A 26,110-nucleotide genomic window follows, 5' to 3' on the forward strand; every position below is an offset into this window, starting at 1 on the left:
AGCAAAATTGCCTGGCCCTCCCACCGCTCTACCTTCTCGATGTTCTACATCCCAGCAGTCTTACCAGGATCTAGCTGAGGTTTAAAGAAGATTTGAGGCTACTTAACTTGACAAAAATTATTCTGCTCTGATCAAATTTGTTATACTAATGCCTAATAGCCCATGATGGGCTAGTACCCGGTTATGCTAGGCAATGTACAGACAGAACAAGATGGTTCTAGAAAACTTATCTGTGGTGTTGCCATCATGCCTAGAAGGGTGCAAGATCCAGTTTTGTACTTACATGTTATAACAGATCTCACCCCACCAGCACACCTTCCCGAATCCACTCACAACAGCAAAGGTAAGTTTTGTCTTCATTTTTCCTACAGTCCCCCAGAATGCCCACTTATGAATCCACACCCATTCCATTCTCCAGTTCCTCTACCTCTGTTCCAGGGCCCACTCACCAGGCTATCTACCTGTGAGTTAAACACTCACTCTTCATTAACTCCTATCTCACTCTCCAAGGGCTCCACATGTCTGGCCATTCTCCATACTTCTTGGAGGTCTGCTCCCACAACCTTCAACTCAGGGCTTCTACAAGACCACCCCCTACAGCATTCAACTCCCCAAACCCCCTTTTGAGCTGCAGGTCCTAGCCAGGCTGAACTGCTTCTCATAGGAATGTCCCTCCAGAATCAACCTTCATTTTCCTGGGCTCAGCCTCCTTTGACTGAGCTGTTTCTCCCCCTTTACTTAGAGGTCTCAGTACTTGTCTTCTGCTGAGCAGAATTCCCTAGCTCAGACTACTTCTATCATCAGCCTTCTTACTACACCAGTCATTCTTATCTATTACTATCTCAAGTAGTGCTCACTAGCTGTTTCTTACCTGATTCCTGGGTCTTTATAGAGGCCAGGTGCCTTCTATCAAGTCCCATTAGGCGGCAACTAACTAGTCACAGGTGAATTGGACCCTTTCTCTCTTAAAGAAGCCAGTCACCCCAGGACATATGCCCCAGTGTAACTACAGAATCAAATTGAGTCCTAACAATATTCAAAGGTATGGATTACTTTTATCTAGCTTCTTCCCTTTTTCTCTTCCTCATTCTCTGTCTGGATTTCCTGGAATCGTCTGTTACAGTGATGTAAAGATGCAGATAATTTTGCTTTCTTGATAAATTTTTTTTAAGCAACAGACAGGTGCGAAATGATTGCAGTAGTTTCTTGAAAGAGCATGGCCATAGTAAGAGAGAAATCAGACCAATAACTGCAGGGTAAGTCTTGAGGTTCAGATAGGAAAATTGAGTATATTAAACTTTGCCTTAGAGATTTAACAAAAAATATCCTGCCTCAGTCTGTAAGCATATCACTAAAGATTATGAGAGGCTGGATTAATGTGCACAATAGATTATGTTGTTAATGAAAAGACTGTGGATTGCATGAGGAGTAACATGCCTCACATATTTGAGATGCTGTTAGAGAAACCTGGAGGAAAAATACATTCCAATTGCTTTGAATGGTTGATCTAAGATCTAATATATTTTGGTTCTGCTTTTTAAAAATGAAGTATTTTACACTCACTTTGTGCTCACTTTGCACACGTGCAAATGACTTCACAAGGTGCCAAGCAGTGGAAACTCAGAGCCATAGTTTATAGTCAAGCATTTAAAGCCAGTAGAGTTATGCCAGTTTACCTCCTCTGAAGATCTAGACTGTTGTGTCAGAGGCATACAAAACAGAAATGAGACCACTATGGAACAATCAGTGATGTAGGTGTAGCTTTCCTAGAAGAGTTTAATATGCTTCCCTCTGTGCTAAAGTATCCTAGAGGGGGATGACTGAATGCCCAAACTCTGCAGCTGCAAGGGTACGCTGGACTCTGACAAGGTTCTCCTCTCCCCCAGTACATGGGATTGATCGGCAAAGATGTGGAAGGGTGAAAAGTGGGGGTAGCAGAGGCCAGGAATCTAAAGGGATCTAGTTCCCCAATCCTATGGATCCTGCTCAGCTCTATGGAGTGACCTCCCTTCTATGCTCCTTCACAGGTATCATAACTCACAGCACAATGGCAGGAAAAGTAAGTTATGTTGCCAATAGCTGCTGGCCTTCCATTGTGCCCTGTAACTATGAAAAGGGAGTCAAAAAGAGCATGCAGCAGGAGTGGATGCTGTCTGAGGCAGCATTCATTTTCCTCAACTGTAGGTCAGATACAGTTTTGGAGGGAAATATGCCACACAGTGTGGCCCTGCCCCTCTACTCCCAGGTCAAGTCCATGTTTTGATCCCTGTGGATGTTTTGAAGAAGGAAAAAAGGATTTACGTGGACAGGAGACCATTCTGTGTTGATATTTTCCTCCCTTGCACACTCTCCCCTTCAGATAGCATGAGTTTCTAGCAGGGTCCCCTCATGTAGCGACAAGGGAAAGTTAACGTCTCTTTTCAGCTGCACTTGTTAGCCTAGATTCTACCCAAGTTCAGCATCATGTCCTGATCTGGGATTCATGTAAATCGTTAGGCACAATAGGTGTAATGCACCCTTATGCATAGGGGCAGTCTAAGGCCTATGCAATAGTTAAGTTTCAAAACAGAATAAGGCCAATCTTAAAGGAAATGTAAGTGGCCTTGGAGTGGTCCTCTGAATCCAAGGTGAATCTTACCCAGTGAAAGTAGTCCAGGAAGAATGTAGTGTGCCTCAGGGGCTTCGTTTCAGAAAATTTCTTTAAGGGGCCAAGTTGTGTCAGCAGCATTCCTGTTTCTGCCTCCCTAGTGAGGCTATAGCTGAGTAGTTAACGGGCTGCCCCATCCAGAGGAGGTAGAGGATGTCAGAGGGCTGGAGGTGTGTTTCTCACTGATGGCTGGCCTGGGACAGTGCTTGGGGCCTGTCTTGCTCCATGCTTAGCTCTGGGCCATGCCCCCGCTTCCTGTCTGGACAGCAGGGGGAGGGAGGTGGCATCCTAGGCTGCTCAAGACAGTTTGCCACCCCCTTCCTCATAGGCCTAGGGCAGCACATTGCCCCTCCATTCTGGTGCATAAGGTCGCAATGCCACTCAAATTTGGCCCTGCCACCTCTCCATCATGACAGAGCGGCAGCTATGCCAAATTTGAGTCAGGTTGCAACGCCACTCAAACACTGGGTTTCAACATCACTCAAACTTGGCACAGCTGACACTCCATCATTACAGAGGGGTGGCTGGGCCAAATCTACCGCCCTACGTGGCTGCTCAGAAATCTGCCACTCAAGGTAGTTCCTAAAATTCAGGGCGGGGCCCTCCTACCCTGCAGCAAATGACTCCCCTGGTACCTGCTTTAAGGGCCAAATCCTGAAAGGTGCTGAGCACTTGCAACTCCCATTGACTTCACTGAAACTTTTGGATGCTTCCCACTTTTCAGAATTTGGCCCATCTGGGGTTTTACCCAAGTCAGAAGTGTTTAAAGACCTCACCATTTGATCCTGAATGAACTTTATATGTGCATTAAATCTACGGACTAAAGTTCCTTACCATTTTTTTGCTGGAAAAAAGTTGTCTGTTTGAAGTAGCTGATTTCTAGACAAATTACTGAGGTGTCCAAAACACCTAAAGAGATTGGTCTTCATTAGCGTAACATAAAACAGAAAGCTGATCCCATTCACTTGTATCTTCTGGGCACTTCTCTAGCTTACAAATGGCCATACAGCATCTATTTATTTAGTTATTTATTAAGCAAACTTTTTTTTTAAAAAGTAGGGTTTGCTCTTGGGCTGAGGCTTCCTTGACAAGTTTCATCTCTAGGGCAAATTTTTATGTTTGAGTTATAAATCTTGAAAATAGGATAATGGAGTAAAATTTGTAATGGAAATGTATGGCAGAACATAGCTGTGCAAATGGTGCCAATAGAGTACTGTAAAGTGTCTTTGCAGACCAGCAACCTTTAGACAAAACACAGAGTTTAATTTCTTTGTGTGCAAGTGTCTGTTTTTTCTTATTTTCTTGGGTTGCTGGCCATTCTAATCCCGGGAGAGGGGCATGGAAGTGGTGTGAGTAGGGATAAAATGGGATTTAATACCAAAGGTATTTCTAAATGTATTGGGAAGAATTTCAGAGGCAAAAGAATTTCAGAGGCAAAAGTACAGATAGTGAACCAAATCTAGGTGATTAAAGAGAGTAAAGGGGGTTAAGAGTGATCCAGGCTAGGGGACAGAATTAGAAGTCATAAAATCTGGGTTCTGGACCTAACTCTGTCTCATATGTGATCCTAAACAAGACACTAAGTTCCTCATCTGTAGAATGGAGATGATCATACCGTACCTACATTTGCAAAGTGTTGTTATAAAGCCTTAACATTCTTGGACGTTTCTTTTCTTTGAAAACACAAATTTATATGAAGCTTAAAAAACCTCAGATGCTTTTTTATTTGGAAAGGAGGATGGATTTGGGTGAAAAGATAAGCAGTGGGGGACTTTTCTCAATGACACACCTCAGCCACCTTATGGAAAATAAATTAACAAAGAAAGTTGAAATGGAAACACTGACTGTCAAATCTGGTTGACAGGAAACCAACTGAATACAGCTCAGTAGGGAAGGGAGGGAGGAAGAGCATTTTAAGCAACGTGATATATTACTGTAACCAAACTGATTACAAATGAAGGGGGAAAGAGACCAGTTGGAGAGTTGCTGCTTCTCTATGTCCATGGCTAGACTGTACCTGGAGTCACAATTCCTCCTGTTTTCCTGCCTTTCTGCAAGAGGGGATTAATTTGTTACAGTCCCATGTCAGGTGTAGCGCATTGCCTGCCTTCTGCTGACTCGGGGGTGGGGTGGGTAGGATGCAATGGGGAGCAGGGTGGAGCTCAGTTCCCCCTCCTCTGCTAAAAGCAGACGGAGAACTCCCATCTTCTTTAGCTGGTATGGAGAGCGCTCCCCCTCTTGTTTTGATCTATTGTAATGACTGTGGCTCAGCTCTGCTGGCTGGTATGTTGTGGAGGAGGATTGGAGTCAAGGCTCCATTCAGCTTCCTGCCTCTTCCCATCCCCTCCCCACTGGGATAAGCAATAAATAGCATGAAATATTAGGAGATATTTGTACAGTCCTTCCATTCCGACACAATCACCAAATGGCTCTGGGGAATGAGGGCTGGTGGGAGTCTGAGTGTGGCACAGGCTGCTGGGGATAGCTACTTGTTCCTTCACGGCTCAGTAATAATAAAGATCTCAGATGCAATCAGAGTAGGGATTTAGTTTTACTCCCTTTGGAAATTCCCTGGATTATTATGGAAATCAAAACTTCTCAGGGAGGTATCCATCAAGAGTGCCACTGATGGGCCCCATTTCTGTGCCTGGCAAACAGCCCCGCAGTGGATTTGTCTCCTTTCCTGCTCTCACTCCATGCCATAGTTGGTGGAGAATACCGTGGTAGGACTTGCTACAGAGCATAGTTTCTTTTTCTAATACTGATTTCTCTGGTTTTGTAAGGGAGTGAGTAAAAAATATAAGCTGCTGCATGATGGAAATATGTTTTTGAGGGTAATGAGAATCTTTTATTAAATAAAAAATAGGCCAGTAGCACAGGTTCTAAAACCAACCTGCTGACCTCCCCAATCCATTGTGCAGCAAAGCAGAAGGAAGCTAATCTAGTGGCTGCAGGAGCAGGCAGTCCTAAGGGAGCCCCAGTAGCAAGATCAAAGGGCACCTGCTTGCAAGCTACTACAATAGCAAGGTCAAGAGAGTTCTCGGTCCTCCCCAAAGTGCCTCTGTGAAGACCCTCTCCTTTGAGCATGGAGGCCAGGGTGAAGGCACAGGAATAAAATTTGCCAAGGTAAAATATAAAGAGAAGCTTGATTCCCAGGAGAAAGAACCACTTGCAAAAGGCTCTTTTCCAGAAAGCAGAAGAGGAAGCATTTGTCCTCCTTGGAGACTGGGAAGGGTGTGGTTGACTTCAGTGGGAGCTAGAGAATCCTTAGAACCTCTGTGGTATCTCAGATTGGGCAACCAAACATTGGGGTGCGCAGGATTAGTGAATACCTCTGAAAGTGAAAATGCTGCCCATGGGCTCTTGTGAGGCTGATGGTGGAAAGGGTTAAGCAGATGAATTAAAAGATTCCCCGTATTCTGTTTTCCTTGAGCTTGCTCAAACCTCCTGTCGAAAGGGATTGAAGCCTCTCGCCAGGGAGATGAGCCTCACAGTTTGAGATGCATACAGAATAACTTTTGGGGGTACAAATAGAGTAACCTATCTGGTGCCACTGACTCCATGCTGAATTACTGGCTACAGGACATAACAATCAGTGGTGTTGCTCAAAAAGAAAATGCTTTTGGTTCCAAAATTGCAGCCATCCATTGAGTAACAGTGTAATGGTTAAAGGTGAGGGCTGAGGCTATCCTGCAAGAAAGGGCGGGGGAGAAAGTCTTCACCAGCAGAAAACATGGTAACAAACATTTAAAGTTAAGAAGATTCAGTCAATTTAAATGAGGCAGTACATATCTGTTGCAGGAGCACTAAACTGTGAGGCATTTGGTGAGTTGGTGTAACTGAAGGTGTTTTTGTCAAGCACATGTTCTGCACAGTTGCTGTTAGCTTGGAAGTGCTGTTTCAATTAAGCCTCTCTGTGTGTATTTATAAATGTATGTGCTATCTTTCTCCCTCCTGAATTGGTTGCTGGTGTGCAAAGGAGACAAGTTTATGAGGTGTCATCTAGTCAGAATGCAAGATCTGTTTAGGGGTTGATTAAGGTTAAAAGGGGCCCAGAATCACCATCATTTTGAGGTCCTCAAGTAGCAATGGTGCTACTAAACCTGTAAATTGTTATGTGGGATGGCCATAGGGATCTTTACTACCACATCTAGAAATGGGTCAGATGACATGCTGGTAAAAATGCTGTTGGTAGCACCAGCGCAGCATGAACTATTGCTAAGAAACAGGTAAGGAATTACCTACTGCAGATATGGCCCATGTATATGTTATCCCCTCTGGCTAGGTGCTCTGCATGACAGCACAAAGGGGGCTGATGACTGGACAGCAGCAATATGATGTGATTCTAATGAGCCTCTGTACAGTATAAGCACTCATTGACTGTTATATTGCGAGCAGACGTGCATGAAGGATCGATCTTGTCCACTGAAAGATCTTCTTTGGTTTTTTTGGGAGCAGAGCAACCTTTGTGCATTGAACGTTCTGGTCATGACTGTAGCTAGCTTGGTAAAAGAATACAGCCATTATGATCTGAATGATCCCCAGCACTACCTGTAAAATAAATAAACAAATAAATAAAGCAATGCTAGAAAAAGGACTGTTCATCTATATCTAGAGAAACAGCACATTCAAAAATGGGTTAGTCACTAAAATGGTCTAACCATAGTTAAGGCTAATTGGTTGCCATTGCACCAGTTCAGAGCTCCCATGTACAGGCTTATGAACCACAGATAGTCCTAATTGTGACTTGCTTAACTTGACCAAATGAACAGCTAACCTGTTCCTAACATGACTGTTTCTATAGTTATCATGACTTCATATAACTGAACTGTGCTTATCTTGGCTTATTTTTATTTATTTTCCTAACATAAAATATTTTGGATTAGATAAGATTTACAACAGTGTTTCTCAAACTGGGGTCGCTGCTTGTGCAGGGAAAGCCCCTGGCGGGCCAGGCTGGGTTGTTTACCTCCCCCATCTGCAGGCTCCCAGTGGCTGCAGTTCGCTGCTGCAGGCCAATGGGAGCTGCTGGAAGCGGCGGCCAGTACATCCCTTGGCCCGTGCTGCTTCCAGCAGCTCCCATTGGCCTGCAGCAGCGGACTGCGGCCAGTGGGAGCCGCGATCGGCCGGACCTGTGGACGGGGCAGGTAAACAAACCGGCCCGGCCACCAGGGGCTTTCCCTGCACAAGCGGCAACCGAAGTTTGAGAAACACTGATTTACAAGGAGGAGCAGATATTAAATTTCAAGGTCTGCTACTCCTGCTGCATTGCCTTACATATCCCCTGTGGTCAGACATGCTGGGCATACTGCCAACATGAGATCATAGGGGGTTTTTTTGGTTTTGTTTTTTTGGGGGGCGAGAGTGGCAGTAATATTTCATCACCTCACCTCCCATGATTCTGTCTTAGTGCTTCCCTCTGATGCTGTTTCTTTTATTATTTCATTTTTTGTCATCCTGAATGTTCAGAGGACAGCAGCTGTAGAACCTAATGTTGTATATTTATCTGCTGGCTCATATGGTGATGGAGGATACTACATAGTACTTGAGCTCTCCCTGTTTCATTCCTGAGTTGCAGGTGCTTCTCCGTAGACTAACTACCCTTGAGCCTGATTCTGCTGTCACTTACAGCAATGTAAATCAGGAGTGACTCTGTTGAAGTCAGTGGGGTTATACCAGTTGAAACTGGTGTGAGTGGCAAGTCATGCCTCCTCTCTTCTCTAAATCTTCTTGACTATGCGAAATAGAGAGTGAGGGAAGAGTTAAAGATTAGCAGTTACCCAGGCAGTTTTGTGATATGGGATGCTCTCTATCAAAGAGACAAGCCTAATATTCTGAAAATCATTTATCTTCAGAAACCAGAAGCTGGATGTGAACGAGGCCCCTGCCTGCACACCCATACCCACCCACACCCCGGGGAGTATAATGTGGCTGTTTCTCTAGATATAGAGGAATTGTTCTTTTTTTCTAGCATGGCTTTAATTTTATTTTCTTGTTTACTTGCCTGTGTGACAGAAGGAAGTGAAGAGTAAAGAGGGGAGCTGGTATAGTCAAACTGATTTATCCTTGTTTGTACTGTGGATCAGGAGTTGATACAGAAGCTCATTCAATTTCAGTAATGATTAGTTAGTATTTTTATAACAACATAATCAGTAGGTACTGAAGCTTTGCTGTGAATAAAAGCAAAGTGAATGGGAGAGAATCCCAGGAGATCTGGACACCCCTCCCTCCACACCATCCTTGCACCCTCTGTTTCTTGCCATATGGAGGACTAAAGAATATTAATATTCATTAGAAGCTGTCAGTTTTGGCCACCTGCTATGTGTTTCTGAATCATAATATTGTAGAAAGCATTGCCGCACCTGGCAGGAGTCTACGGAATCCAATTAACAGGTTTAAGGGGTTAGAGTATGAGATGTTACAGCTTAGCTGGCTGCAACCCAGCCTGGTTACTAGAGTGCGTGGGTGAGGGACCATTGCAGCTCATCCTGACAGTGATGTCATTAATATGGAAAAGTGTCTGTGGTGAGCTTGGCCTCTTCTTGAGGCATCTTAGTACAAGAAAACTGAGCAGATATAGCAACATGAATCTACTGAAGGGTTTGTGATGTTGTGCTCCATATGTTTATGGAAATATGCTTATGAGTGTAAATATAATGTAACTGGAATATGCTTGATGCAAAAGATCTCTTGTAAGTTATCATTACAAAGCTTATGATCTACTGAGTATATTCATCCTATTTGTTTGCAGGTATTATTTCTATGTCTGGAGTTAGGAGAATAAGATGTAAACTTCTATTACTAATGTAAACATGTTAAGTGGAAGCCATAAAGGGTGCTTCAGAATCCATGAACTGTGAATGGGTTTGTTTACCTGCAAGCCATTACTGTGTACGTGTCTTCCAGCTACTGGGCTATGAAGAAGGAGGTTTTACAGTGACATGTGATCATGTCACCTGAACTGGAATCCATCTTAAACCTGGTTCTTTTCCATTTAGAAGGACGGATGGGGATCCAGGGAGACAAAAGATTCCCGCCTTGTGCCAAAGCTATAAAAGGGGGTGGAACAGAACAAAGGGGGCTGCCAGTCATGAGAAATCCCTGAGTTACTACCTGAGCTGGAACAAGGACTGTACCAGGGGACATGATTGGGCCCAGACTAAGAAGGAGTCTAGTCTGTGAAAGAAGTTTTATTGGAACATCTCTGAGGGTGAGATTTTATCTGTATTCAGTTTCTTAAATGTGTTAGGCTTAGACTTGCCTGTTTTGTTTTATTTTGCTTGGTAACTTACTTGGAATCACTTAAATCCTACTTTTTATACTTACTCTGATTTTATTAGTGTGATTTTATTAAGTGATTAATACCTGGGGGAGCAAACAGCTGTGCATATCTCTCTATCAGTGTTATAGAGGGCGGATAATTTATGAGTTTACTCGGTATAAGCTTTTATAGAGTAAAATGGATTCATTTTGGGTTTAGGCTTCCCAGAAAGACTGAATAGTGGGTGCTGGGAAAGTCCCTGTTAACTGAGAAGCCCCTGGGCTAACTGAATCTTAGTTTCTGTGAACTGCAGGGGTGTGTGGCCCAACCTCTTGGTCTGTGCTGTAGCCAGCTGGTGTGTCTAGCTCAGCAAGACGGGAGTGGAGGGAAGCCTTCTCTGGCAGGTGGGTTTGTTCTCAGTGGTATCCTAGCACATCTGGTGATAATCTTGAAGGAGTTTCTGTGACCATACCCGTCACAGGGATTTTTTAGGTGACTGAAAGGAGGAAGAACCGTGCTCTCTTCCCACACCTATAGCACTCTGTCTCTCAACCCACAAACTCCTATGCTGGGCTGACTGTATCAGCTGCCACCTCTCTGGGTGACTTTAATCCTTGACCAATGTTTAGATGATAAAGCAATAAACGATCTCTCTCTGCTTCTTGCTATCCCTATTCATTTCCTTACCATCTAAGCATTATTTGTAATAGGCTAAGAAGATACAAGCAGGTGTACATGTTAATATCTTCTTACAGCATAATACAGTAAAAATGTACTCTTACATAGTAGATCAGATTAGTCTTGCCATTAGAATGTATTCTACCCCTGCATGTTAGTATTATTTATTTAAATGCAGATATTTTGCAAGCACAGATGTGCTGTGGTATCTCTAGTCCCAGGGTGGCTGTGCTCTTGAAGGAGTCATAGATCATTGCAAAGAAATCAGAGCATTTAGAGGGTTGATGGACTGGAAGTACCTTTGTGTTTTCATTATGATGACAGTACTGCCCTGGTCATATCACATCATAGGTGTAAACATAATTGACTTAGCAGGGCTATAGCTATTCATATTTGGACATATTGCTCAGAAAAACAAATAAGCATTGTATTTCTCCCTAACTCTCTTACATTTTTATTGCTTCAGACACTCATAGAAATTTGATATGGAAAAAGCCTATTAGATGGGTTTTTCCCTGCAATGCATTTTCTGGTGCAGTCTAGTTTTAAATATCCTAAACAATGGGGTGTTCACCTTTTTTCTTGGGAAATAATAACTCAGACTGGTGGATCTCTCAGCTGGGAAACTTATCCTGATATTCAGTCTACATTTTCCATGTCTTAATTTCATCCCACTACTCCTTATTACCCATGTAATACCCTAAAAAATTCACAAGAACGACCATCCTCCATCTAGCCCAGTCTCAGGGGCGGCTCCAGGCCCCAGCACGCCAAGTGCGTGCTTGGGGCGGCATGCCGTGGGGGGCGCTATGCAGGCTGCAGGGAGGGCAGCAGGCAGCTCTGGTGGACCTCCTGCAGGTGTGCCTGCGGAAGGTCCACCAAAGCCGCGGGTCCAGCGGACCCTCCGCAGGCATGCCTGCGGGAGGTCTACCGGAGCCGCCGGCGGCCGGCATAGCGCCCCCCGCGGCATGCCACTGTGCTTGGGGCGGCAAAATGTCTAGAGCCACCCCTGCCCAGTCTCCTGTCTTCTGACAGTGGCTGGTGCCAGACAAGACAATTTATTGAGTGATCCGTTCCCTGTCATTCAGTCCCAGCTTCTGGTGGTCAGAGGCTTAGGGACATCCAGACCATGGGGGTTGTGTCCCTGACCATCTTGGTTAATAGCTATTGATGGACCTATCCTCTGTGAACTTATCTAATATTTTGAACACAGTTATACTTTTGGCCTTCACAACATTCCCTGGCAAGGAGTTCCACTTATTGACTGTGCATTTTGTGAAGAAGTACTTTCTTTTGTTTGTTTTGAAACCTGCTGCTTATTAAATTCATTGGGTGACCCCCTGGTTCTTTTGTTTTGTGAGGGGGTGGGGGGGAAGACGCAGTGGGGAAGGAAGGGGATGGAATAGGGCAGGGGGAGAGGAATGTGGGTGTGAGGGGAGGGGGATGGGGAATTACAAAGGGAAGCAGGAGCCCGGCATGCGGTGTCCCCTCGGCAGCAGCTGGGGCTCCCCACACTAAGCTCCTCCACACTTGGATCCTGCAGGGCTGAGCCTGTCCACCCACACCTGGTGCGCCAGGCACAGAGGGTCAGGGCTCTGGGGTGTTTCTGGGGCAGGCCCAGCCCTTGCGCTATGTCAGAGTCAGGTGCAGCCTCACTGCTGAGTCCCTGTACTGGGGGAGCTGGGGGCTTCAGGGTGATCTCCCACATCAATGCAGCCAGTGGCCTTGTGCTTCCCACTGCTATGCTGGAGCCACATTTATTTATTGACAACTAAAAGTTGCAGAATTTTAAAATATTGTGCACATAATTTTTGGCGCAGAATTCCCTCAGGAGTAATATTTGAATTCCTTCAGAACTCTTGGATGAATACCATCTGATCCTTGTGACTTATTACTGTTTAATTTAGCGATTTGTTCCAAAACCTTCTGTACTGACCCCTCAATCTGGGACAGTTCCTCAGATTTGTCACCTAAAAATAATGGCTTAGGTGTGGGAATCTGCCTCACACTGTCTGCAGTGAAGACCAATGCAAAGAATTAATTTAGCATCTCAGCACTAGCCTTATCTTCCCGGAGTGCTCCTTTAGCACCTCAGTCATCCAGTGGCCCCACTGATTGTTTGGCAGGCTTCTGATGTACTTTAAAATATTGTGCTTCTAGTTCTTGTGTCTTTTGCTAGTTGCTCTTCAAATTCTGTTTTTGGCCTGACAAATTAGACAAATCAAATGTAAAAGTATATCTCCTTTCTATTTTCCTCTGTAGGATTTGAGTTCCGGTGTTTAAAATGTCTTTTTGTCTTTAACTGCCTCTCTGACTCTTTTGGTTAGCCCTGGTGACATATTTTTTTGTCCTTTTACTTTTTTTTTTTTCTTTTCTTAAATTTCGTGTTAACATATACGGTAGTTTGTGCCTCTTTTTAAAAAGTTTCCATGCAGCGTGCAGGCATTTCACTTTTGTGAATGCTCTTTACTTCTTTGTTCTTGTTCTTTACTTCATTTCCATCCCGGATGTTTATACCCTTCAGATATATATATAGGTAGTTATTGTTAAGGCTACGTTTTAGTTATGGGTATTTTTAGTAAAAGTCATGGACAGGTCACAAGCAGTAAACAAAAATTAATGGCCTGTGACCTGTCCATGACTTGTACTATATACCTAGGATGACCAGATGTCCTTATTTTATAGCAGGGGTCGGCAACCGGTGGCTCGCGGCTCGCCAGGGTAAGCACCCTGGCGGGCTGGCCCGGTTTGTTTATCTGCCGCGTCGGCAAGTTTGGCCGATCGCGGCTCCCACTGGCCGCGGTTCGCGGTCCCAGGCCAATGCGGGAGGCAGGAAGCCGCGGCCAGAACATCCCTCGGCTCGCGCCACTTCCTGCCTCCCACCGGTTGCCGACCCCTGTTTTATAGGGACTGTCCTGATATTTAGGGCTTTTTCTTCTATAGGTGCCTATAACCCCCTACCCCTGTCCTGATTTTTCACACTTGCTGTCTGGTCACCCTATATATACCCCTGATTAAATCTTGGTGCTCTGGGGCAAGGGGTGGCCCAGGGGTGCTGTGGGCCCTCTGGGGTAGGGGGCGGATAGTGATGCACAATCTGGGACCTCTGCTGGGGGTAGGGGACTGGCAGGGCTGGCAGACTCCCTAGCTGGCTCCGCATGGCTCCCCAGAAGCAGCAACATGTCCCTCAGCTGCTTGGCAGAGACACAGCCAGGGAGGCTCCACACACTACTCCCACCCCGAGTGCTGGCTCCGCAGCTTCCATTGGCTGCCCCTACTCCTAGGAGCTGAGGCACATGTCGCTGCTTCCAGGGAGCTCCCCGAAGTAGCGCCGCCCAGAGCCCTCACCCCTCCTTCACCCCTACTGTCTGCCCCAGGCCTGAGCCCCCTCCCACACCCAAACTCCTGCTGGGGGGTGGATGAATGCAGTGGCCCAAGACTGCCCCAGCAGCAGCCGGTGCGGCTGGTCCAGGGGCTGCCCAACCTGCTCACACGGCCCCAGGGCCAGCCTGGTGACATCCACCGCACTGGCTGCTGCAGAAGTCCCAGAAGTCCTGGAAAATCACAGAATCCGTGACCTCTGTGACAGACTTGCAGCCTTAGTTATTGTTCCTCTTTGTCTGCTTTTAGAGATTTCTGCACCAACACATCACACCCACACAAGGGTGAAAGTAACACAGAAGACTTACCGGTACGGGGACCTGGCTCTGGGCCCCCAGAAGGGGGTGGGGCCTTGGTGGAAGGGGGCGGGGCTGGGGTCAGCCTCCCCCAGCCAGCCCATCAGCACCTCCTGGCCTGCGGCGATTTAAAAAGGCCTGGGGCTCCAGCTGCTGCCGCAGTGGCATAGGCTGGGAGCCCCAGGCCTTTTTAAATCACTGGGACCCGCAGCTGCCCCTTTTACCGCACCTCCTCGGCAGTGGCCCTGCTGGTAGGGTCCCTACCGGCAGGGCTGCTGAGGGGGGTGGGCAGGGGCAGTGACATTAAAGTGCTTCCGCGGCAGTGCTTTAATGTCAGCTGCGTATGGGCCGGTAGCAGTGGCCACTTCTTACTGGTATGCCGTACTGGCCCGTACAAGCCCACTTTCACCACTGCACCCACATTTCAGTGTCTTTGCTGGAGTCCCATCAGTCACCTTACTTCTCAGAGCCTGTCCAAACAGTATTCAGATGACAGTAACACTCTGGCTATTGGGACAGAGAACCATTATTAAGTTACACCTTCCTCCAATTGAAGTCACATCAGATTCACATCTAAGTGGCATAGCAATAAGTAGAAAACAGCCTATATATTTTCACAGTTGTGCTTCCTAGAGATAGTGGTCACAATCCATCTGCGCTTCCCTGTGCATATCCATGGTAATGGTCAGGGGCTTAGCCCTGCCATGGGATTTGTACAGTTAAATTCCTGCAAATGTTGTAGTGCAAATGGAGAGGGTTATTGATGAGATGCCAATTGGATCATGGGGAAATGACTGCATAAGAAAATCAAAATATATTACCTCAAAATGTACACAGTCTTTGGAATGATTAGGTTGTGTTTTTGCATTGTATTGCATCTAGCAAATTGGCAGGATGTGAGTGGAGTCTATTATGTCCATTGATCTTAGCCATGTTTGGTAGACAGACAATAACCATGATTTTAAACTCTTTAATGAATGGCACGTTCTGTTGCTTGCAAGTCTGGCAGTAAGTCTTGTCACTCAAGTGGGTGATATTTCTATCCACATCTGATCAGACGCAGCCAGTTAAAAATTAGCATACTGTACCCTTTAAAGAAATGTTTGTTCTATCTCCAGCACTGAAGCTGAAATGCTGCAGTGTGAAGACAGAAGAGTCTTGTGGGGGGGATGTTGGGCTTTTTGTAAAACTGATTCAAATATTAGGCACATACATAGTGCTGTAGACTCTGTTTTGAGAGAGTCTGTATATTCAGTCATATCAGGGGCCATTAGGGACAGACATGATGTTTGCATATATATACATCTTATTAGTGAACACGTATGGAAATGTAGCTGGGCTATACTGAAATATAATAAGTACATGGTAAAACATTGTCATCGCATAATTACAAACTGAGACTGCATATGTACGGTTGTACACTGAAAGATGTAACACATCATCATAAAATATATACTCAACAGTGCTAGCATTACGTGTCATATATTGGACTGTTTATGGTGCTCCTGTCAACTGAACTTCTTAGCTGATGAGTTTCAGAGCATCACAAAATCTAGTGGCCTGTGTTAAATGTGTTGGTGGTCTCAATTCATTTCCTGTGGGGGAGGTATCCACATCATATAAAGCGTAGTGTCCAGTTCTGGACACAGTACTTCAGCTGAGACCTCACCAGTGCTGAGTAGAACAAGACAGTTACCTTCTGTGTCTTGCATACAACACTCCTGTTAATAAATCCCAGAATATTAATCTTTTTTTGCAAATGCATTACGTTGCAGACTCGTATTCATTATAACCCCCAGATCCTTTTAAGGAGTACTACTGCCAGTTATTCCCCATTTTGTGTGTGTGTGTATATATTTCCCCGCCCCCTTTCTTAAGTGTAGTACTTTGCACTTGTCTTTATTTAATTCCATCTTGTTGATTTCAGACCAGTTCTCCAATTTGTCAAAGTTGTTTTTGAATTCCAGTCCTGTCCTCCAAAGTGCCCGAAATCCTTCCCAGCTTGGTGTCATCCACAGATTTTATAAGCATATCATCTACTCCATTATCCAAGTCATTAATGAAAGTATTGAATAGTACCGGACTCAGCACAGACCTCACTTGATTATGTCCCCTCAGTTTGGCAGCCCACCATTGATAACTAGTCTTTAAGTTTGGTCTTTCAACCAGCTGTGCATTTCCCTAGTTTGCTTATGAGAATGTCATGTGGGACTGCGTCAATAAACTTACTAAAATCTGCTGCTTCCCTCGCATCCACTAGGCCAATAATCCTGTCAAAGAAGGAAATTAGGTTGGTTTGGCAGGATTTGATGTTGACAAATCCAGATTGGCTATTACTGTAATCCTACTATCCTCCAGGTACTTGATTGTTTAATAATTTGTTCCAGTATCTTTCCAGGTATTGATGTTAAACTGAATTGTCTATAATTCCCCAGGTCCTCTTTGTTCCCCTTTTTAAAGACAGGTACTATATTTGCCCTTCCCCGGTCCTCTGGGACTGCATCTGTCCTCCATGAGTTTTCGAAGATAATTATTAACAGTTCAAAGATAGCTTCAGCTAGTTCCTTAAATACCTTACGGTGAATTTCATCAGGCCCTGTTGATTTGAATGCATCTAATTTAGCTAAATATTATTCAGCCTGTTCTTTCCCTATTTTGGCTTGCTGTCCTTTGTCTTCCTCTTGCTCCTAATGTACTTATAGAACCTCTTCTTATTGTCTTTCATGTTTCTTGATAGGTATAACTCATTTTGTGTGTTAGCCTTTCTGATTTTGTCCCTGTGTGCTTTTGGTATTCTTTTGTTCTCATGCCTAGCAATTTGTCCATGTTTCCACTTTTTGGAGGATTCCTTTTTTTGATTTTTCAGGTCACTAGAGAGCTCCCGATGGAATCATTTCTGCCTCTTACTGTTCTTCCTATCTTTCCTTTGCATTGGGATAGTTTGCTGTTGCTCCTTTAATACTGTCTCCTTGAGAAACTTCCAGCTTTCCTTTTTATGTAGGACTTGAAGGACCTCAAGAACGCATCAAGTTCAATCCCTATGCTGATTGCATGATTCAGTTTACCTGGTCCTGAATCTATCATATCATGATCCCTTTCACCCAAATTGCCTTCTGCCTTTACATGTGCAACCAATACCTCCCTGTTAGTCAGAATCCAGTCTAAATTGGCTGTCCCCCCTGGTTATTTTCTCCATCTTCTGAAACAAAAAGTTGTCCCCAATACATTGCAAGAACTCACCGGACATTTTGTGATTAGCCGTATTCCTTTTCCAACAAATGTTTGGGTAGTTAAAGTCCACTGTTACTACCTGGTCTTGTGGAGACTGAAACTCGCTTACTCCTCCAGACTGGTTGGTCCCTCCAGATTAGGACATGTTGACATAAAACCTGGGTTAATTGGCCAACAGAGATCTCCCTTATGTAGGGAAATGCTCCTGTGCCACCCCCTCCTTAGCTCCTGGCTTAGAGGGTGTGGCTGGGATGCCACTATGCCCATCTGGTCCATGGAGGATCAGTTTGTACTGAGTGTTACACGTATCTCGTTGATAAATAGAGGACTTAAGTCTCCAGGGCTGTCAATCTTGCACTTTTGTCAGCCTTAAATTCACTGAATAATAAAGTGCAATTGCCATATTATGAGATCCATATGTGCTGCGTGAAGGATGTATGATACAGTTAAACCCATCTGGTTTATACAGAAACTCATCTATAATTCACAGCCTTCATAAATATGTCACTCTAATCACGCTCATACACCCACTACCCATGTTCTACTTCCCCTGGGTTATTCAGGTCTGACAGCTTCTGAGATCAGACCTTGAGTCATGTGGCAGATGGCTGAATTTAACCGAATACATTTGGTTTTCATTTCAGAAGAATACTCCTTGTAATCACAACTGTTTCAGACAGCAGCATCTTGAAGTTTTGCAATTTTCCCCTTAGCATAACTTAAAGTCTATATCAGTCTATTATTTTTGTCAAGGTCTGAATTTCTTGGTCAAGGTCCAGACTCCAGACAAAATAATAATGAAAAGAGGAGATGATGATAATGATAAGTAAATAAAAAGGTTTTGGGGTCCGTTCAAAAGCGACTGGCGGTCTGGACTTGGCCTGCGGTTCACCTATTGATAAGGCTGCAAGTCTGACATGGAGGTTGCAGATTCCAGGACCTCTGTGACTTCTGCAGTGTCTGTTGCTGCTAGCCCGGGGGCCGACTGAGCAGTTCGGGCAGCCCCATGGCCAGCCGCACCAGCCACTGCTGGGGCAGTCTCAGGCTGCCGTGCCTTCCTGCCCCCCTGCAGCAGCAGGGGGGCTGGAAGGCACCCCCCTCTTCCCCCCAGCAGCAATGTGGGTCCTGGGCCACACGCTGCCACCTGCCTCCCCTCAGCAGCATGGGGGTTCCGGGATGCACACCACTGCCTGCCCCCTCCCCAGAGCACCCACGGTGCCCCCGGGCAGTTCCCTGCACCAGAGCACCCAAGATTTGTTCATAGGTATATAGTACAAGTCATGGACAGGTCATGGGCTGTGAATTTTTGTTTACTGCCCGTGTCCTGTCCATGACTTTTACTAAAAATATCCGTGATTAAAATGTAGCTTTACCTATTGACTACCCTAGTCTATAGCCTGCTTAGTATGCAGAAGCCATTAACTTTTTTAGTAGAACAGAACTGTGTCTAGCTCCCAACTCCAGCTTCAATCTTTGGTCCCCTGCAACTGGAACCAGTGCCCTTCTCTCCCCACTAGAACATTTTCATTCTATGGTATTTCTTTTGCTTTTATGGGGTGAAGTTGTTAGAACCTTGATATTAGCTTCAGGCTTTAGTTTGTGGCTTAATTAGTACACACAAGATAACTTTCTTTAGACTGTACCATACACATATGCTTCTAAGCATATGAGGATATATTTCTAGGCTGTTTCATTATGTGAGACATGGAGCTTTGCAGTGCAGTGTACAACACAAAGCTCTCAGAAAGTAGTATAAATATGTTATGTCTCCTTACCATGAACAAACCTATGGCCCAGCTCCTCTGGACCAGCTGAGCTGTACTTGGTACAGCTCCAGAGGGGCTGGGCAAAGATGGCATTTAGCTAGCTTGGCTTTATGGCATCTCAATCCTGGGCCTGGTGGGGGCAGCTCTATTTTATACTGGCTGCCAACAGCACCAAAGAACCATTCTAGCAGCCTTGGATCAGCTGGGCATAGGGGCATCCTAACCATGACCTCTAGGCCAGGAGTTAGGGAGGGGGGTGGCATAGGCAGATTTCCCTATAAAAGGGAGAGCTCTGTTGGCTAATTAAGCCAGGTATAAATCAGCTTTGTGCCATTGGGACAGCACTCCAGAGAGTCTGAGCTTGATATGTTTAGAGGAGGTTTCTATTGTATGGTTATCTTTCACTTTACGTGACCAACTGTTGCATAACGTTGCTGCCTTTCAGCGTTAAGCAGAGTGATTCCTGTACTCACTGAGCTTAATTTTGCTCTCGTGTTGTTAAGTGAGCATAAAGTCACTGAAGTCGATGGTGTTATAGTGGTGTAAAAATGATGACATTGAGGTCGGTATCTAGCCCATTATTCATAGGTCTGTAAAGATTTGGAGGATCTCGTCTAAATGAAAGGTGGTATAATTTGTAAGTTGCTATTTATTAATTTTCTTTTGTTGTTATTTCCAGCTCACAGATGCATAAGTTTTGCATCAAATAGTGCAAACAGGTGCAGAATATATGTAAGCAAAGTCCCAGTTAATTGTGTATTCAGTATGATGAGGTTAAAATGGAGTTGCGAAAAGATTGTCTAATTCATACCAGCAAGAATATGTTTCAGGTTCCTCTCTGTGCATGAGACACAGAATATATGACTCTGTACAACTCTTACAAAGAGATCTTTGGCTCTTTAACACAAGCTGTCACAGCTCGTGCTTATTGGCTCTGGAGGTGCCTGGTTTAATTTCCAGTGTGTCCGCCATGAGGTTGGCCATCACAGTAGCTCTAGTTGTATCAGCAAATGGTCTAAATTTAGTAGATTACTTAAATTGGTCTCTCTTCTCTTGCTAAGGGGGGAAGCTGGCATCTATCCAGTATTTGAGAAATGCAAACAAACCAAACCAAAGCAACTCGACATCGGAAGAACAGATTCCTAATACATTTGTTGAAATCCAAAGACTTTGGAAAAAAGGGTTCACATCAGTCGGTGGAAATTCAGCTTCCAAATTTTTTGCTCTCCAGCTTTCTATCCGTCCTTGTTGGATGTTTTTTCTGATAATTTTTGTACTCCCACATCATCCCCAAATCCCTGTTTTTTTTCCCCTTTACACATTTAATTTGAGTTTAGCAGGGCTGATGCTGGAACATGTAACTGGAGCAAAACCTCTTTACTCCAGTTAAATCCCCTCTTTTGCCCTGTTTTACACATCTCAAATCCACTTTACAAACAAAACAAAACTGGGCATTTTCTTACTTAATATTTCTTAATGGCTACCTGATTTGTCTTATGATCATAAATCAGGTAGGTTAACAATGCTAGTCCTCCCAGTTTAGCTTTTATCACCTGGGATGTTCACGGTTTCAGCAGAGACAGGGCCTATTATGGAACTAGTGTAATATTATGCCCAGAGTTTGTAATGAACCCCCTTCTCCCTAATTTGTTGCACTGTTAACTTTTAAGTACCTCAGCAACAACAGTAGTCTGATTCAGTCACTTCTACTATGCAGGGAGAAAAAACATAATCCCCAAATATACTGTGAATGCTACCCAGATGATAATAAACAGTCACACCAGGCTGAGATTGAGACAGGGTGAAAAATTTTAAGAGCGGCTGGACAGTAAATTACAGAAGCACGGTGGCCCACAGGACACTAGCGCAGCTGGAGATGGATCGACAGCCTTCTGAAGTTGATGGGAATCTTTCAATTGATTTCAGTGGGCTTTGGATTAGACCTGTTGTTAGCTATGGATGAGATTTTTCAAAAGCATTCAGCACTGGTCTTAAATCGGCCCCCGTTGACATTGACTTGAGTGGGAGCAGAAGTAGATCAGTGCTGAGCTTTCTTGACAATCCCTGGGATTTAACGCCCTCCGTTATTTAACTATAATGGAGCAGGGGTGGGGAGGAATCAATACCTCCAAGTCAGGTAAATATTTACAGGATGTAGAGCTGGTATTGTCCCCCCAGGAGATGCAATTTTGTCTCTCTCTCTACATATTGGCCTGAGTACCTGAATCAGTGTTACAATTCACTCCCTCTCTTGAGAGATCTTGAGAAAGCTAAAGCAAGTCCATCTACAGGTCACTGGCCAAAGCTTTTTCAGTTGGTGCTGGCAGTCTCCTGGGGGAAACATAATTATACTCTATCAGAATAAGCCTTAACTTGATGCCAGGGAATGAGATCTAGACCAGAACCCAGCCGCAAAGATCTAAATTGCTACTAGCCCTATAGTACTACTACTAAGGAATGCAATAATGTCTCTTTGCAGGTAGCTTCACATAAGGCAACAAGAATGGGAGCTCTCGTGTAGACAAGGGGTCTATTACTTGCCAGCTATTTTTTACCACGTCAGCTCTGACCCTTCTGCGCATACTAACCAGACCAAAAGAGAGCACAGACCAAAGACAGTCAACCCCCTTCCAGAAGGTTATGGCAATTCCATAATTTTCTACGATCTTGTAAGTTTTATCATTTAATTGGAGTGGGGATGGTGGTGGGGAAAAGCTTTCAGTAAAAAAAAAAAAAAAAAAGTTAGAAAACAAGTCTTCCTGGAAATACAGGAGCACAAAAGCTGGCTGTCCTTTCCTGCTTGGGCTATCTGGGACAAACAAGCCTTTCCCCTCATGTCTTCAAAGCCATTGATTTAAGGAAAGAGAGTCATTGTAAGTTGAGGACAATGGATATTTACTTTTGGAAACAATAGACTTGATGGACCGCAAAACGTGACCTAATTTTCAGCAATGCATTGACCTCAGAGCAAAACTGTCTCGGTTTGGGATGGAGAAAAGTGCATTATTTGCCTGAGTTGACCATTTCTTCTGATGTAAATCTCTGCTCTGCACATCGGGCATGTGTCTGTTGGGGAAAATGTATCATGTTAGTAAACCTGTTTAACATTTTAATTAACTAACGAACATGACTTAGAACCTATTGTAGAGAGGGCAAAATGTGTTTTTAAAACTTGGTATTTGGTCATGGTTAATTATATACTCCCTACTAGAGTTTACCTTGATGAGCTAGCATGTGTTAAAACTACAACTGCCTTGTCTATGCAAGGATTTTAACATTGTGTTTAATGAAACGTTAAACTAGATATTAACTTTTGGCCACATCTACACCAGGAAAGAAGGGTTTAACACGTTAGTTCAAGTGTATTAGGCCTTGTCTAGATTAGAATGAGCGATGTGGTAGCTAACATATACTAATTAACATGTTCTAAAAGTTATTGTAGAAAATGCAGTGTATCCTCTAACACATGCTAACTGGTTGACTTAAAGCCTAGGCTCCCCCCTCCCCCAGTCAGTTTAGCACATGTTAAAGGCACATGGCCTTGTCAACACTAGATTGGTTAGCACATTTCGGTTAGTATGTGCTAAGGTCACACCTTTAAATCCCAGCTGGGACAAGGCCTTAGTTAACATGCTTTCTAACATGATGCATTTTCTTCAGAGTGAAATTCAACCCTCTCTACAAGGAGCCTGGGGCTAGAAAGGAGAGGGGTACAAGTGGAGCACTGACATCAATCCTACCTCATTTCCTGTAGTTACTGTTCCTTCTTACTGTGCTCCAACAACAGGTATCTGTGGTATCTGGAGCCAGGAAGGGTGGTGTTGGTGGGGATCATGTGGGATCCAATGAGTTTGAACAACAGCCATTTCCCTTTCATGCTCAGGGATTTAAGGCAATTGGCTCCATGTAGTCCTAGCCCTCTTGCATCCATTCGTAGCTTTGTAAGGCCTAGACAGACACTTTTTTCCTCACCTCCAGAGAAGAGCTAGAAACTAGCTTTCTTAGAATTATCAGTAGTGTTTGGAATGTCAGAAGTAGTCCCGGCAGAGATGGATTAATGGGCACAGTATGGGTGAGGTGTCCAAAGCTGCATGCCAAATGCAGTGGATGACATGGTCCTGCTGTTTACCAGGGCTCCCATGAAATTAAAAAAAAAACTTAGTGTGAATCTGGTGATGAAATACACATGATAAATAACACATGCATAGTGTCAAACAACAAGCCACATATACAAATCCTAAATGGACAAAATAGCAACCATTCTAATGTGTAGCCAAGAGCCTTGTCAACATATTATTGCACACTGTGTACACTACACAGGTACATGAAAAATATGTAGAAGTAGATCCAAAACAGAATAACTGAAATCCATCTTCACCCATGTTTTGAGCGTTTGAATAAATGGGACTTGGAGCTGAACCACCTTAGCTTTGGACTTTGGATCTCAGCTTTGCAAATCCAATCAACTATGCTTTACAGACCCCCAAACCCAAGCCCTGTTGATGCTTGTATTTGTTGTACACACTCACACGTGTACTCTCTGCTGCAGACAAGCTCCACACCTATTTCCTCCAGGGACAGCCAGCCATATTATAGTGTCTTCCCGAACAGGGTCTGTATTACAGTACACTCCAATAACCACATTGTATTTCGACGTACTGCTTTGAAAGTGTGAGGCAGTGTAATTCTCAGTTCCTATTTATGTTGAAGTCTCTGATGCCACTAGGGAGCTCAGGTGGGTGGACTAGGCTAGTGTATATGGTTGTAGCTTGTGTGCCTGGGGCAGCCCTCACTGAAATGCCAAGGTCAGGGGCAGGCTGGAAAAGGGAGAGCAGGTACTCCCCAAACTGGTGGTTAACACACTGAAGTTAAACTTACCCACCAGTCACACACTCTGCTTCTGATTCCCCACATTGGTTATTAAGAAGCTGAAGAAGGAAATCACACAGGCCCCTTTATTGCATTCCAGTTCTCTGGCTCCCAGTCAGTACACAGGCCCAGTAGAGTGAGAAGTTATTTAAAAACTCTGCTCACTATACAAAATGTTCTTCTGTTCCCAAAAGGCCAGCCACACTGCCAGGTCAATATCCATTTGGATCTTACCTAAAATACCACACAGCCAGCCAATCCTTTAGCATCTAAAACTAAAGGTTTATTATAAAAGAGAACAAGAAGAGTGTTGTTAAATGGTCAAGCAATCAGATACATACATAAGACTACAAAGTCCATATATCAGGTTCTTAGCAGTGTTGGTGAGTTTGCTGTCATGAAAGTCCCTCTGGAATACAGTAACTCCTCACTTAACGTTGTAGTTTATGTTCCTGAAAAATGCGACTTTAAGTGAAACAATGTTAAGCAAATCCAATTTCCCCATAACAACCCCCACCCCAGCTACATTAGTTCTTAAGTTCCAGGGCAGCTTACCCTACTCTGCAAGCACCAGAGGCGGGGTGTGTGTGTTCAACCTTCAGCCTGTCCACTCCACTCCTTCCCCCAAACCCCCACCCTTGACCCGCCTCTTCTGCCCCCCACCTCCTCCCCCTTTACTTCGCTCGCTGCATCCTAGCTCCTCACCTCTCCCTCCCCTCCCTTGTAAATGCCAAGCCAGCTGATTGCTGCGTAGGGGAGGGAGGGGGGAGTCACGAGGACTCAGTGTGCCTGCCTCCCAAACGCCGCAAGCCAGATGATTGCTGCCGGCAGGAGGCAGGGGGAGCCTGCGGTCTGAGTCCTCGCTCCTCACCCCTCCCTTCTGCTTCCAAAATGCTGCAAGCCAGCTGATTGCCATGGGCAGAAGGAGAGGGAAGGCGCTGATCCACAGAGTCTGCCGGCAGGCGGGCAGTGCTGGGGGGAGGGGGCCATAGGGAGGCTGCCAGCTCTGGAGAAAGCAGGCAGCCAAACAATGTAAGAGTGGAGCATTGCACAACTTTAAATGAGTATGTTCCCTAATTGATCAGCAACATAACAACGAAACAACGTTAAGTGGGATGACTTTAAGTGAGGAGTTACTGTACATACATCCATGGCTTGGATGGGCCAGTCAGTCCTTTGTTCAGTGCTTCAGTTTTTAGAGAAGTTGCTGCAGAGGTAAGAAGCAGGAATGAAGACAAAATGGAGAAGATGCAGTTGCCCTTTATACTCCATTTGCCATGTGGCTTGTACTTCCTGTGTCCCAAACACAAGCTTCACAGCACATGGAATGGAAAAACCTTGGCATTCCCTGTCCATAGGCATGCCCCTACAAGTCCTGCTGTCTCATAAGGTGTAGCCGCTGGCTTCTTTCAATGGGTTCTTTGTACATTTGATGACCCTTGATGGGCCATCGAATAAGCTAGGCAGTGCTGATGCCAATCTGTCTGGGGGTGTCACCCAGAAACACAGCACAAGTTTGGAAATACAGATATACCATACATATCTATAACTCACAGGTATAAAAGGGATACAAACATAAACAAGAACATCAGACTTGGCAAATCATAACACTTTCACACATCCCTTACATGGCATACCTGGTCAGATTCCTTGCAATTTTATAATAATATGGGTATCAACAATATTAGAGAGTTCCACATATTCCATGCAGCATCACAGCTTGTCATCAGCTTCTGCACAAAACTCCCCCTGATTATAATGAAAGTTCTGTGCATGAAATAGAGATACGATGATGACAGCTATCATGGGTATGATTCTCATTTACACTATGCTGTTCTGCTACAGTAAAGGTGTCTTGAAACCTGGGGGCATGTTTAATTTACAGTCACTTTAAGGACTCTTTATTCTGCCAGAGGGATGTAAAGCGGCCTTAGTGTACATAAGAATCAAGCCTTTAGGGCTTGTCTACACAGTAAAGTTA

At 44.6% G+C, this 26,110-nt stretch overlaps 1 protein-coding gene across 2 annotated transcripts in view; it reads left to right on the top strand.

The window, feature by feature from the left end:
• The window catches only part of GFOD1 (glucose-fructose oxidoreductase domain containing 1), a 107,823-nt gene that overhangs the window by 23,720 nt on the left and 57,993 nt on the right, over positions 1–26,110 (top strand). Inside the window, exon 1 of one of the 2 annotated variants that reach the window (XM_045003096.1) lies at positions 1,009–1,042. The exons of the other annotated variant lie outside the window; for it this stretch is intronic. The gene's annotated coding sequence lies outside the window, so the exon portion shown is untranslated. Of the gene's footprint in view, positions 1–1,008; positions 1,043–26,110 lie in introns of those variants that run through there. 2 annotated transcript variants of the gene reach the window in all.

This window comes from Mauremys mutica, chromosome 2, assembly GCF_020497125.1.
Source record: "Mauremys mutica isolate MM-2020 ecotype Southern chromosome 2, ASM2049712v1, whole genome shotgun sequence".
NCBI lineage: Eukaryota > Metazoa > Chordata > Testudines > Geoemydidae > Mauremys > Mauremys mutica.